The sequence below is a fragment of the Carcharodon carcharias genome, chromosome 1 (genome assembly GCF_017639515.1).
Source record: "Carcharodon carcharias isolate sCarCar2 chromosome 1, sCarCar2.pri, whole genome shotgun sequence".
In the NCBI taxonomy this organism is placed as follows: domain Eukaryota; kingdom Metazoa; phylum Chordata; class Chondrichthyes; order Lamniformes; family Lamnidae; genus Carcharodon; species Carcharodon carcharias.
Window position 1 is genome coordinate 62,672,414 of NC_054467.1, and position 14,129 is coordinate 62,686,542.

The following is a 14,129-nucleotide window of genomic DNA, read 5'->3' on the forward strand; positions in this document are numbered from 1 at the left end:
AAGGACAAAGCCAAAGCTACATACTGCTTTCATAGAGGAAATGATAAGACTGAATAGATAATGCAGACTCTAGCTCTCGAGTATTAGCTTATTCATGTTCATAATTAATTCAAGAACATTGATAATTTCATTAGACTTTTCCAGACTTATCAATAAATGATTGCAATGGACCACAGCTCCACTGTGCCTTAAATATCACAGCAACAACAGACAAATAACCTCTGCTCACTGTCAAAGATGTGACATATGGTTTTTCCTGCCACATAGCAGCAATTTCAATATCTGGATAAAGACAGTGTATTGAACTGCTAAGTAATGCAGTTTAAGACTATTCTTCATTTGTTATACACTGTCCCAAATAAAATGCATCATCAAAAGCACATTTACTTAATTCTACAAAGTAATCACATGGAGAGGAGGCAACTGTGCATCTCACACAAGCACCAGAGAGCACAAAACTACCATATGCATGAAAAATCCAACTTCTAACAAGGTGGTGCACAAAAGATCTCAACAAATGTCAAGGGACTCTGACACTTAATCGCTTTTTAATTAATGTTTTTTGCAGGATTAATTAAAGACCTCGTAGTAAAGGATCCTCTAGGAAAGAGTGATCATAGCATAATAGAATTTCACATTTAGTTTGACATTGAGAAATGTGGGCCCATAACTAGAGTCTTAAACTTAAATAAAGGCAATTACAGGATATGAAGGCAGAGTTGGCTGAAGTGGACTGAGTAAATCGGTTAGAAGGGAGGATAACAGAGAAGTGGTGGCAGACACTTAAGGAGTTATTTCATAACTCTCAACAGATACATTCCACTGAGAAAGAAAGGTGCTTCCAGAAGGATGCACCACCTGTGACTAATTAAGTTAAGAGTGTCGTCAAATTAAAAGAAAAGGTGACAATGTTGCCAACATTAGTGGTAGGTCAGAAGAATGGGAAAGGTTTAGAAACCAGCAAAGGATGCCTATAAAATAAAGAGGGAGAATTTGGAGTATTAGAGAAAACTAACAAGAAATATAAAAACAGCCAATAAAAGCTCACACAAGTATATTAGAAGGAAAAAGGGTAGCTGAAGTGAGCATTAGTCCCTTAGAGGGCGAAACTGGGGAATTACTAATGGGAAATGAAGAAATGGCAGAGGCTTTGAACAAGTATTTTGTATCAGTCCTCGCAGTAGAAGATTCAGAAAGCAACCCAAGAATAGGAGAAAATATAGAGGCAAAAGGAAGGGAGGAATGCAAAACAATTACTATTGCTTGAGGAAAAAATGGGAAAACGAATGGAACTTCAGGCTGACAAATCCCTTGGACCAACCAACACCTCCAACCACCTGCCACTCAACAGTTTTTGTACCCCCAGATTTTTACTCTGAGGTCATACAATGTCTGAGGCATTAAAATGGGGTCACAACAGGAAAGGATTTGGGAAGCAGTGGAGCAGTGAGGTTGTCCGCTTTGGCAGGAAGAATAGAAAAGCAGGAATGTTATTTAAATGGAGAGAGACTACAGAATGCTATAGTACAGAGAGATCTGGGTGTCCTTGTACATGAATCACAAAATGTCGGCATGCAGGAACAATAAGCAATTTGGAAGGCAAACAGAATGTTGGCCTTTATTGAAGAAAGATGGAATATAAAAGTAGGGAAGACGTGTTACAACGGTAGAGGGCATTGCTGAGACCACACCTAGAGTTTTGGTCACCTTACTTAAAGAAGGCCATACTTGCATTGGAAGCAGTTCAGTCAAGGTTCAGAAGGTTGATTCTTGGGATGAGAGGCTTATCTTATGAGGAAAGGTTGAGCACGTTGGGCCTATACTCATTGCAGCTTAGAAGAATAAGAAGTTACCTTACTAAAACATGTAAGATTCTGAGGGGGTTTGACGATGCTGAGAGGATGTTTCTTCTCGTGGGGGAATCTAGAACTAAAGACACAGTTTAAAAATAAGGAGTCTTCCATTTAGGACTAAGGTTAGGAGGAATTTCTTCTCTCAGGGGTTGTTAGTGTTTGGAATTCTCTTCTCTAGTGAGCAGTGGAGACTGTCATTGAACATATTCAAGGCTAAGTTAGACAGGCTTTTGATTGACAAGAGAGTCAAGGTTTATGGGGACAGGCAGGAAAGTGGAGTTAAGGTCACAATCAGATCAGCCATGTTGTCACTGAATGGTGGAGCAGGCTCAAGGGGCCAAATGGCCTACTCCTGCTCCAATGTTCCTATATATTTGTCCTTCAGGCTAGATAAGTAAGTTATTTTAAAGAACAGTAGGAATGAGGTACGAGCAGCAGAGAACAATTGGTGATTAAGATCAGAGGACAAAATTTGAAGAAAAATGATATTCAGCATACAGTTTACACTTTTACAAAAGACAAGGAAAGAAATCAAATGGTTAAGGAATGTCTTATCCTTCAGTTGATAATCTACATTTTAATAACAAAGATGTACTTGCATACATTAAATTCCAACTGACATTTTTTCAAAGCTTTGCAATCAAAAGCAAAAATAAGTAATATTATATGGTATTTGAATTTTAAAACATTCTGAAGACTATTAACTGGATAGTATACGCAAAATGCACCAAGTAAAAATGAAACTAAGCAACATTTAATATCCTACAGTATATTTTTTAAGCATGAATAGCTCTCAATCCGGGCAAGGCCCTTCACAGAAGAGGCAATAGATTAAACTTCTTGCTAATGTGTGCTAAATTGAATCAGGTGTCCTGATCTCTTAAGGAAATTAAGTCCTTTTTGTGGAAGTGGCTTTAATGAGAACAGAGTCTGCCGACATTGATGAATGGGATTGACATCAGAGAGAGCATGTAAGCAGGACAATATCTGCATGTTACCCTACTGCTGACTATTTTTCACTTACTATCTGAAATTACCCCATCATCTCATGTGGGACTTATTAATCACAAATTTAGATACTGCACATGATTTATCTGTATACTATTCTGCAGATGGGGACAGTTAATCACAAAAATATTTAAAAGCTACATTTTTAGTTTGTTTCAGCTTCGGCTACACCTATTATTTGCCATATACAAATATTAAACAATGTTTATTTTTCCAGATAATATTATTGAGAGTATCTTACACTTATTGTGATTCCAACATTGCTCTGATAAGCATGGGCACACCAGTTAGAACAAAGCATGCACATGCAAATCAGGGAATGAAATCAAAAGCACAACTAAAGTCTGTTTAATAACCTTCACATATCTAATCTGCAAAGTGGTCACACAGGATTAAGAAGAGCCACAGTCAATTTATGCGTAAAAAGGGCTAATTTAAAAAAAAGTGAGGGTGCAAACACAAACCACAAAAAGATTAAATCAACATCGTGGTTTTAGACCCAAGTAATGAGCATTGCCTACAGGCTAATAGCAGCCTGTTCTCATTATCTTACTGAATTTTACTGAGCTCCCAAAAGAATAAAACAAACATAAATAAAAGGGAGAGTGAGCATGAGTTGTGTTGTGACCATTCACAATGTTCTCTCCTCCCACAAGGGGTAGTTTGAGAACTGTTACTTAAAATAATTGTTCTCTTTTGAAAACAATTACATTCTGAAAGAAATTAGCTAGTTTCTTCCCACTCTGCTGTGAGCTACTGTGCAGTGGTTATGTAACTTACACCTCTCCGCTCCCTATCTGAGAAAAACTCCACTTGAGAACACAGATTAGCATGTAAAAGAGAAGCCCTTTCATCCTATTTGTTACTCAATATTAAAGGAGGTGCCATTTGAGAGAGATGGTTTTTTGGCAAAATTTTATTCTTGCTAATGACAGGCATCAAGGTAGATAGTGATTGATGATAGGCATCTGTAGTTAAATCACACAGCAGGAACTGTGCGATATTTCACATTTTTGACTGAATGTTCTACAGAAATAGCACAGCCTACAAATGTTTCTCGAGCACAACAGAAGAATCGCAGTGAGTTGTAAATCAAAAATCCACCCGAGCTGTTCCAGTAGAAGAAGCCAAAAGCTTGACCAGATTAAGATTGCCAGCAGAACCCAGAGTTTTAGTAGAAACAACATACAATGTGAGCAACATTGACAGAGCAAAAGGACAGTGAGGTATACAGCATTATTATAATCCTATCTTTATTCTAATTAGTGAAATTTATGGGGTTGGTCTACCTCTGTTCCTATAGTTAAGTAGATTAGACATCGATGGTTGAAAAATAAATGATACACGCTAAACTCATCCAATGCTGCAGATCTTTTGTGGGTTCTGATTGGTCTGTGTCAATTTTATTGATTGAAAGCAGGAATTGGATAAAGGACCTGATATTAAAAAAGTAACCATTATTCAGAGTAGTTGCATTGGGGAAACAAGATAATGCTCAGGTGAGAAACCTGAACAGAAAAAAGTACAAGTCAAAAGGGAGTGTTGGAAAATCTAAAGGCAGGGAGAGGGACCTTAGGAATACAATCAGATGCCAGAGATAGGAACTAGAAATCCAACCGAGACTACAGAATTCCAGGCACTAGTCATGTAAAGGGCATGAAGTCAACAGCATTTGGAAGAAACAGATCGCCTGAGGCTTGGAAGGGACAGACACCAGCCCCTGGTGAGAGAGGATAAACCTAATCTCAGGGAGCAGAAAGAAGTAAAGGAAGAGGAAGCAACTAACAAAAGGGAAAAGAATGTTATTGATATAAGGAAAAGGAAGACAAGTTTTTTTTAATATACAACCAGGAAGCATTGGCTTGTAGTGCATGCTAGTAAGGATATTAGTAACTACCATTTGTTTCTTATCTCACAGGTTTTATACTGTACTGCTGCCTTCAGCCGCTAATAGGACTGCTGCTTTTCTCGAGCTGTGTGCAGGTTCAGTCAATTGGTACTTTGCACTTACATCGATTAGATCTTGTATCTCTTGGTCGTTTACGTCACACCAGTCATGATTTTTCCTGGTAGAGACACCAAGGATCTCTTCGCAACTGCTTTAATGGTGAACTTTAGGGTTGACCAACCACCAAGGTCACACGGTGCCTCGTGGCGGCTGGAGATTGAGAGGTTGGTAGTGAAGCACTAACTGAGAAGGGTCATCTTAGTGGGATCTTTGAGGCTTTTGATGTTAATTTTCTTGTGTAACTGCTTCGATTACCTCCGCAGTTTGGGGACCAGCCTGATTGAGATGGTAAATCGAATAAGGCAGTGATCGGTCCAGCAGCCATCAGTACCTGTCATGGTATGTAATGTGAACGTCTCTACGATCCTTTGCTCAAACGATGACGTAGTCCAGCAAGCGCCATTGTTTAGACCGTGGGTGTTGCCATGAAGCGTTGTGCTTGTTTTGCGCTTATCTTGCTTGTGGAACGGGATGTTGGTTATGACAACATCATGTTCTAGACATTTCGTCAAGAAAAGAACTCTGCTGAAGCTAGCTTTCCCTACTCTTTCCTTGTCTTCCTTGTTACTACTACTCCTTCCCTACAACCTTCCAGAGATTCGCAACATTCCCAACTCTGATGCTGACATCTCCAATGAGGATCAGTTTGTCACCAATTGGGGCTCGGATTAGGGATTGCTCAAGGTTGGTGTAGAATCCCTTCATGGTCTTGTCAGTTGCCTCAAGTGTAAGAGCTTATATGCTGATGAAAATGGCATTCTGGATCCTCATTAGGGTGAGCCAGGCAGTTGTGAGGAACTCGCTTATCCCACAGTGGGGAGTCACTGAGTTGCCAGACAAACTCATTTTTGATGGCGAAGCCCACCCCATAGCATATTTTAAAAATTGGCTTTTCATTATACGCCTAGAAAACTAAGGTTCTCTTCCAACCAACTCCCACAGCAAAACACCTCCCCATCACTGCCCCAACCCTTCAATTACTGTCAACAGAGAGATCCTGGAAAATGTGGGCCATTTTCTGTATCATGAGAGCCTTTTCTCAACAAAGGCAGATGTAGACAATGAAATTCATCAACATGTCCAATGTGCCAGCTCAACTTTCAGCTGACTGAGGAAAATAGCATTTGAGGATCAAGATCTCAAACTCAAGACTAAGGTCATGGTTTATTGGGTAGCAATGATCCCTGCACTCCTGTGTGTTTTGGATAATTGGATAGCCTAGAGCAGGCATTGCAAAGTACCGGAGAAGTACACCAGCGGTACCTTCACAAGATCCTAAAATCCTTTGACAAGAAATGCAGTCCAACACAACTGCTGTCTCCCAAGCCAACTTGCCCAGCTTTGAGGAGTTAATCACTCAAAACCAGCTCTGCTGGGCGGGACATGGCATTTGTATGCCTAACACCAAGCCCCTGAAGCAACTGCTCTACACAGAACTTCATCATGACAGGAAATTCCCAGGAGGACTGTGGAAACCCTTTAGGGATGTCTTCAAAGCATCCCTGAAGAGGTCAAACATACTCATCAATTCATGGGAGACCCTGGCTTGTGACCAACCAAAATGGAGAAGGCTCTTTTGGGAAGGCACTGAACACATAGACTTCGTCAGTAAAGTGCAGAGGTGAAGTAAAGGCATCAGAGGGAGTGCACAAAGCTCCAAACAACCCACCCAACCAATCCATCAAGCACCAGCTGCCCCACATGCGGCTGATTCTACAGATAATTCATTGGAATTATCAGTCATCTCAGAACCCATCAAACTGGAGGGGCAGCAAGTCATCTTCGATCCCGAGGGACTGCCTATGAAGGAGAATGAGATTCGTGATTGCCGGTGCCAGACTCAAGGTCACAATTTATACATGAACACACAAGCTAAACTGTTTGTTAAAACAGTATATAGATTATGGGGCATTTGGGATGGGGTACATAGAAATAGAGAGTTTCCAACCATTGAGGAATCTAAAACAAGAGGACATAAATATAAGGCTCCATGTAAGTAATATAGGACAGATAGTAGGAGAAACTTAATTTTTAAAAAAGTTTGCGAGACTACCTTCCATTCCTGGAGTTGGTCAATGAAACAGAGACCATGTGAACATTTAAGATTAGGTTAGTTTAGTCATTGAAGGAAATGGAGTGAAGGGATGGTGAAAGAGGGCAGGCACATAGGATTGCTAGTGTGAAGGACAAACACTAATACAGACTAATTCGGCAAAAATGTCTGTTTAAATTTTGTAATTTCTGTGTAGTTCCACACAAGAAGCTATCTGACTGGCTGCCAGAGCAGGTCGGAGGGCACCTTGATGGCTTCATTTTTACAAGTGCCCAGTTAACTGCTGACAAAAGACAGGGTGCATAAAAGGATACTAAATGCCTGTGTTGGTATCTGGCATAGTGTTAGTCGCAGGCCCAGGAAAATAGCAATGGTCTGGGTCCCCATCTTAAAACAGAGCCTTCAGTACTACCAGTGATACAAGTTCCCTACCACTAACAGGTTGGAGATCTCAGGGACAGGTAACAGTGTGGCTCGTTTAGATAGTTGGTTGAAAGAAAGGGAGTAAGGGGGCATGATGATTCACAAGAGAATTGAGAGAGAAGAGTACTGAACCTTTTACCTTTTAAAACAACATACAATGTTTTAAGGATCAATACTCCAAAAAAACAGAATCTTTAATGGAAGGTAAATTCTGACAAGTGTGTTAGTTACAGCTGACTTACAAATAGATTTCAAGCAGCATGCCAATGAGGGGTTCTGGAGGGGGGATCGATGGGGAAGGAGGGGACGGGGGAGGAGGAGGGGATGGGGGAGGAGATGGGGACGGGGGAGGAGATGGGGACGGGGAGGAATTGGGGACGGGGGAGGAATTGGGGACGGGGGAGGAGATGGGGACGGGGGAGGAGATGGGGACGGGGGAGGAGATGGGGACGGGGGAGGAGATGGGGACGGGACTGTGAGGGCGGGAATGGGGGACAGGGGAGGGGAGTTTGGAGACTGGGGAGGAGGGGACAGGAGGTGGGAAGGAAGGGCCGTGGAGGTGGAAGAACCAGGGGGAGGGGGTGATGAGGGAAGGCAGGTGGGGAGGCAGTGAAGGGAGCCTACCACCCAATATGGTATAGCAGGCGGCTAGAGAATTATGGCAAAGCAGTCACAAATTTTACAGCAGCTTCACAGCACTCCATTAACATTGTTCTCACTGATAGGAAAACAAAGACAACTAGATAAAAAGCAGGATGAACATCAGAGTTATTAAAATCTTCCTTTAACTTATATAGTGTTTGAATGGTCACTGCCAGATTTTAAATAGCACCAATTATAAAATCTAGCCTAAAAAGATCACAAATTTTGGGGGTCCAGGCCAACTCTTGGATTTCATGCAATAATTGCCCTCTAACTTCAATGTTTATGTAGGAATAGATGAAAGGTTAACTAAGCCTTTCTCTCAAAGGGGGAGTGAGGCACACTTGTCCTGACCACCCAATTTACTTGATCCTTCATTAATAATGTGTTGTAAGCATCACAAGGATTTGCCTCAGGCTGTCTGCTCCAAGCGTTCCAAGTGGGATGTGATGTCTCCAAACACAGTATAATGTCTGTATGAGCCTTAAAAATGTGTTTTCTTTAAGTTGTTGGATGGAAGTTAAAGTTATGACAAGATTGTTACTCCCACAGATCATAATCCTTCAAGACAGTGATGAATAAGGTTGAAGACCACTTTGGTCTTTGGATTTCTTCAAAGACAAGCAAGTCCCAATTCGGATTAAGGATGTGATATTATTATCCAGTAAACCGATACCCAAAACAACAGAAGGCTTAACTTTAACATTATTCTATCCTGGGCCGGAGGCAGTTGCGGGATGAAGTTGAGGGGGAGAAATTACTTAATATCAGCAATAGCTATGTGCACAACTATAGATCCCCAGCTTTTGGCTCTGCGAGCCTGTACATAAACTGTCTGGAATTAAGCAAGTGGAGTATATTCCTACAGAGGAAGGGATACTGAGTGTGTACTTCATATCAGACAAATAGAAATTGTATCTGGATGGATTTATCAGTACCTTGCTTTGAATGCTTTAAGATGCTGACTTAGGTTCAGTGACCATTAAATTGATATCTCCGCCTTCGACTCAAAAAGAAAATTAATTGCCTTACTGGATATGGTGGTTGTGGTTGGACAATTTATATGAAGCTCAGCTCGAGTTCACCCTTTGAGGCAAAGATGACCATGTCCAAATCTGGGGTGTTTGGTTGGGTTATGGTGGGTACAAAGGTGACTGCTAAGGCTGATCTACACCCGGAAGATTCTGCTGCAAATAGGCGAGGGTACTGCAGACAAAGGAGTTTTGATGAGGTGCTGGCTCGGGAGTTCCACTCTTTGCATATTTTCTCCGCTTCTGATATGTGCTTGCTTTCAAAGGAGGATGTACCATTTTTTATTTGGTTGCGCTTGGTGCAGCAGTCCTGGGCAAGCTTCTCCCAGGACTCAAAGTTGATATCAAAACTAAGTGAAGTCTTCAGAGTGTCCTTGTAGTGTTTCCTTTGACCGCCATGAGAGCACATCCTAGATTAAGGTCTTCAAAGAAGATTCACTTTGGAAAGCGAATGTCAGCCATTCTGGAGACATGACCAGCCTATCTTTGTTCTGGCTGTTTCAATATGGTTTGGATGTTCAGCATGCCAGCTCGGGTGAAGACCTCAGTCCCTGGTATTCTGCCATGTCATCTAATCTTCTGAAGCTTCCAAGGACTGCTCAAATGAGAGTGGCTGAGCTTCTTGGCATGACGCTGGTACAGTTCAAGTTTTACATGCATAGAATAGAGTGGGCAGCACTATTGCTCTATAGACTTTCAGTTTGGTAGGAGACTTACTCCTCTTCGTTCCCAGACATATTTGAAGTCTTCCGAAGGCTACACTTGCTTTGGCAATTTTTGCATGCGTCTTCACATCAGTTTGGACAGATTGAGAGGTTGTTCTGCCATGATAAGTGAACTTACCCACTGCTGACAGGTTCTGATCATGACCTGACCTTTGTCTCGTGGTAGGGTTTCCAGGAGCAGTCCGATACATTACTTCAATTTTCTTTGTGCTGATCCTAAGCTCGAAGTTGTCACATGCATTGAGGAACAAGCTCATGCTACATTGCATGTCCAGCTCAAACCAGCAGCTAGTGCACCATCATTGGCAAACAGGAAATCACAAAGTAAGTCCTTGGAGACATTGGTCAAATTCCACTGCCCTAAGAAATTCATCACAATGTTTCGAAAGTTCCATGTCAGCATATTCTTGCATATCTTGGATGATGGTGAGTCTTTTGACCCATTCCCGATCACTAATGGAATTAAACAGGGCTGCGTGTTAGCACCAAACCTCTTCGGCATATTTTGCTCCACCAAGCTCTCTGGTGCCTTCCATGATGGTCATGGCATTACATCAGATATTTTATGGATAGGAAACTGCTCAATTCCAGACGACTCCAAGCAAGAACCAAGGTCTTAAAGGACATACTTTACAAGGCTTAGAGCAATGATAAACTCCAGCAGTGTACTCTTGGGAGTTACTAGGTCTTGGATGTAGTCAACGTTTATCTATGACCCCTGAATTTAGGAAAGAGGACTACGTCCCTACCAAAAGATTGCGTGCCCTTCCTTATCAGGCGTACAGAAGCTCCACTTGTATAGAATACCTTGATTAAAAACTTAAGCATGATGAGGAGTTTCTAACATGCTAGTCAGTCAAATGAAGATATAATCTAATACAACTGTTTTCACATGGACCACAAAGTAGCTGCAAATCAAGTCGGATGAGTTTTCACTTTATTTAACTAGGGTTAAACCAGTTTGTAGTGATGCAGTACTTACTGGTGGAGCTACCTAAAGTTTTGACCACCAACCGAAATAACTAACTGTCTAGATTTGTGCAAAATTTTAGTCATAGGTACAGTAGGAAGATGGGATACAGTAGCATAGTGGCTATGTTAATAGACTAATAAACTAGACCCCTGAAATAACAATTGGGAGACATAACTTTGAAATCCTGTACAACAGATGGAGAATTTAAATTCAGTTCAGAAATAAATCAATAGCAACTTATATTTTTATACTGCCTTTGATGTAATGAAATGTCCCAAGGCACTTCATAACAGCATTATAAAACAAAGAATGACACCAGGTCAATAAGGAGGTATTAGGTCAGATGACCAAAAGCTTGGACAAAGAAGTATGTTTTAAGGAGTTTCTTAAAGGAGGAAAGCAAGGTAGAGAGGGGAGACTTTCCAGAGCTTGAGGCCTAGGCAACTGAAGGCACGGCCACCAATGGAGGAGAAATTATAATTGAGGATACACCAGAGGCCAGGATTAATGGAGTACAGATACCTCAGGGGGTTGTGGAGTTCAATGAGATTACAGAGATAGGAAGAGGAAAGACCATGGAGGGATTTGAAAACAAGATCAAGGCTTATCAAATTACGACGTTACTTGACCAGGAACCAATGTAGATCAGCAAGCAGGGGAATGGGACTTGCTGCGAGTTAAGGCATAGGTAGCAGAGTTTTGAATGATATAAAGAGGGTAGAATGTGGGAGACCAGCCAGAAGTGCACTGGAATAGTCAATTCTAAAGTTTAATAAAGGTATGAATGAGGATTTCAGCAGCATGTGAGCTGAGACAAGGGCGAAATCAGGCAATGTTACGGAGGTCAAAATAGACGGTCTTAGTGAAGATAATGAATATAAAGTCAGGAACTTACCTCGGGGTCAAATGTGACCCTTAATCTCAAACTGCTATCAGGGAGAGGGTTGGCATCAGTAGCTAGGGAACTGAGCTTGGAGTGGGGGCCGATGACTTCAATCTTGCCAATATTTAATTGGCAGAAATTTCTACTCATCCAGTTCTGGATGTTGGAAAAGCAGTCAATTTAGCAACAATGGAGGAACTGAGAAGTGGTGATGAGGTAGAACTGGGCCTCATCAGCGTACATGTGAAAATTAACACTGTGCATTTGGGTGATGTCACTAAGGGGCAGCATGTAAATGAGAAACAGTTGGGGGCCAAGGATTGATCCTTGGGGGCGCCAAAAGTCACAGTGTGGGAACAGGAAGAGAAGCCATAAGTGATTCTCTGGCTAGGCTTAGATAGATAAGAATGGGACCAGGTGTGAACAGTCCCACCAGCAGGATGCCATTTGAGGAAGATGGTGTGAACAACCATGTCAAAGGTCGCAGACAGGTCAAGAAGGGCAGAGGGAAAGTTTCTCTTTATCACATTCACATAGGATGTAATTTGTGACTTTGACAAGAGTTATTTAGTACTGCGGCAGGGCTGAAACCTGATTGGAGTGTTTCAAACATGAAGTTCCGAGAAATATAGGGATGCATCTGGGAGATGACAATTTCCAGGACTTTGGAGAGGAAAGGAAGGTTGGAGATGGGATGCTAGTTTTCGAGGACGTTGGGTCAAGGGTTAGTTTTTTGAGGAGAGGTGTGATGACAGCAGATTGAAAGGAGAGACGGGCAACGCCTGAAGGGAGAGAACTGTTTACAATATCAGCTTATATGGGGCCCTGGAGAGGAAGTTTGGTGGGAATAGTAGGTGGGTCTCATGGATAAGATGAGCTCAGAGAGGGCAAGAGGGGAGATAGGAAAGAAACTAGAGAAAGTTATGAGCTCAGACTAGGGCAGAGTGGAGCATTAAAGGAAGTTTGACCAGGCGGGCCTGTAGAAGGGATGCAACATAGCAGAGGCAACTAATCAGACAGTCTCGATCTTAGTGACAAACAATTCCATAAGCTCCTCACACTTATTGTTGGAGCTGAGGGTGGAGGGACCATGGGTTTAAAAAGATGGTTTGCAGTGGAGAAAAGAAAGTGGGGTCATCTTTGCATTCTAGGATGACCCTGGAATAGTGAACAGTTTTAGCAGACGTAGTAGGACCCAATAGTGTTTTAAGTGATCTAGCTAGGTATGGTAATAGATGACTAAAACCAGTTGCCCACCATATCCTTTCAAGTCTGCGTCCCTTGGACTTAAGGAAGCGGAGATGAGGGCAGTACCAAGGAATAACCAAGGTAAAAGAGAGAGAAATTGTTTTATTGGGACTAAAGCATCAAAGGCAGGGTTGAGGGTGCAAATCAGTAGCTACAGAAATGTTGCAGTGAATGTAGGGCCAAGGCTAGACAGTTGGGATTTTGAAAGTGCAATAGTAAATGAATTGGGGGATAGGGACAGATACAAAAGGAGGTAGGGTTGGAGCGTGGTAGGGTTACGTGGGTGCTAAATGATACAAGGAAGTGATCCGAGATGGGCCTATCTGTAAATATATCTGTAAACAATAGGATTAGCAAGACCACATAAGATGTCAAGGTCAAGGGGTGGCCGTGAATATGGTCTGGGGAGTTTACATGCTAGGAGAGATTTGCGGAGGACAAGAGGGCAGTGAACTCAGAGGAGAAAGAACATGAGTTGAGACAGAGGTTGAAATCACCAAGGATGATAAGGTCGTTCAGAGCAGGGCAGCAACTAATGGTTCTGTCCACAAGGCGTGCTTTTAAATCCTGTGGGAAGGGAAAGAGGGTCAGGAGGTAATGATCACAATGTCATACAGCCTTCAAATTTCTTACCACTATATCATCATTTGAATAGGTCTTAGCTGATTTGAAAGCAATATTCACTCAAAGAATACAGAGATTAATGAAGCAAATAAATTAGGATTATATGTTAAACCCAAACCACATCATTGTGGGACCTGTAGAATACAGGCTACATACTTTTCACAAGTAAGGTTAGAAATTTATCAACAGGCCTCTCTTGCACACTTCAGTGCAGGAATTTTGATGCCCATCCATCTTCTTATCCATAGCTGAGATAAAGCTGTTGATTGGGAGTGAGGAGGAAGGGGTTCAGTGGGTGGGTAGAGAGTTTTTACCTTGAATGCAAAACATATTTGCGTACAGCATACATTTTCTCAAACAGAGCTAACAATATGATTATTTTTGTGACCAGTAGTACGCCATTCAATGAACAAACTGCCAAATTGAGTTTAAAATTTTTCATACAATCCAAAAATAAAAATAATCTGTATAATAAAAAGTATCTGCTAACATCCAGACTTAAGCTTTACTTTTACTGATTATGTGGTTATAAATATGACGTGATTGATTTAATATTTTGCAGCTGGTTACTAGTTATCTATTATTCTGTGTAGTTAGAGATTATTTTAAACCTAGAAAAAATAGGATTATTGACCCTAAGAAAATTTCACACTTTCTG

At 41.5% G+C, this 14,129-nt stretch overlaps 1 protein-coding gene across 5 annotated transcripts in view; it reads right to left on the reverse strand.

Moving 5' to 3' along the window:
- slc10a7 (solute carrier family 10 member 7) overlaps positions 1–14,129 on the reverse strand; it is a 320,006-nt gene that overhangs the window by 237,990 nt on the left and 67,887 nt on the right. The gene's annotated exons all lie outside the window — the stretch shown is intronic.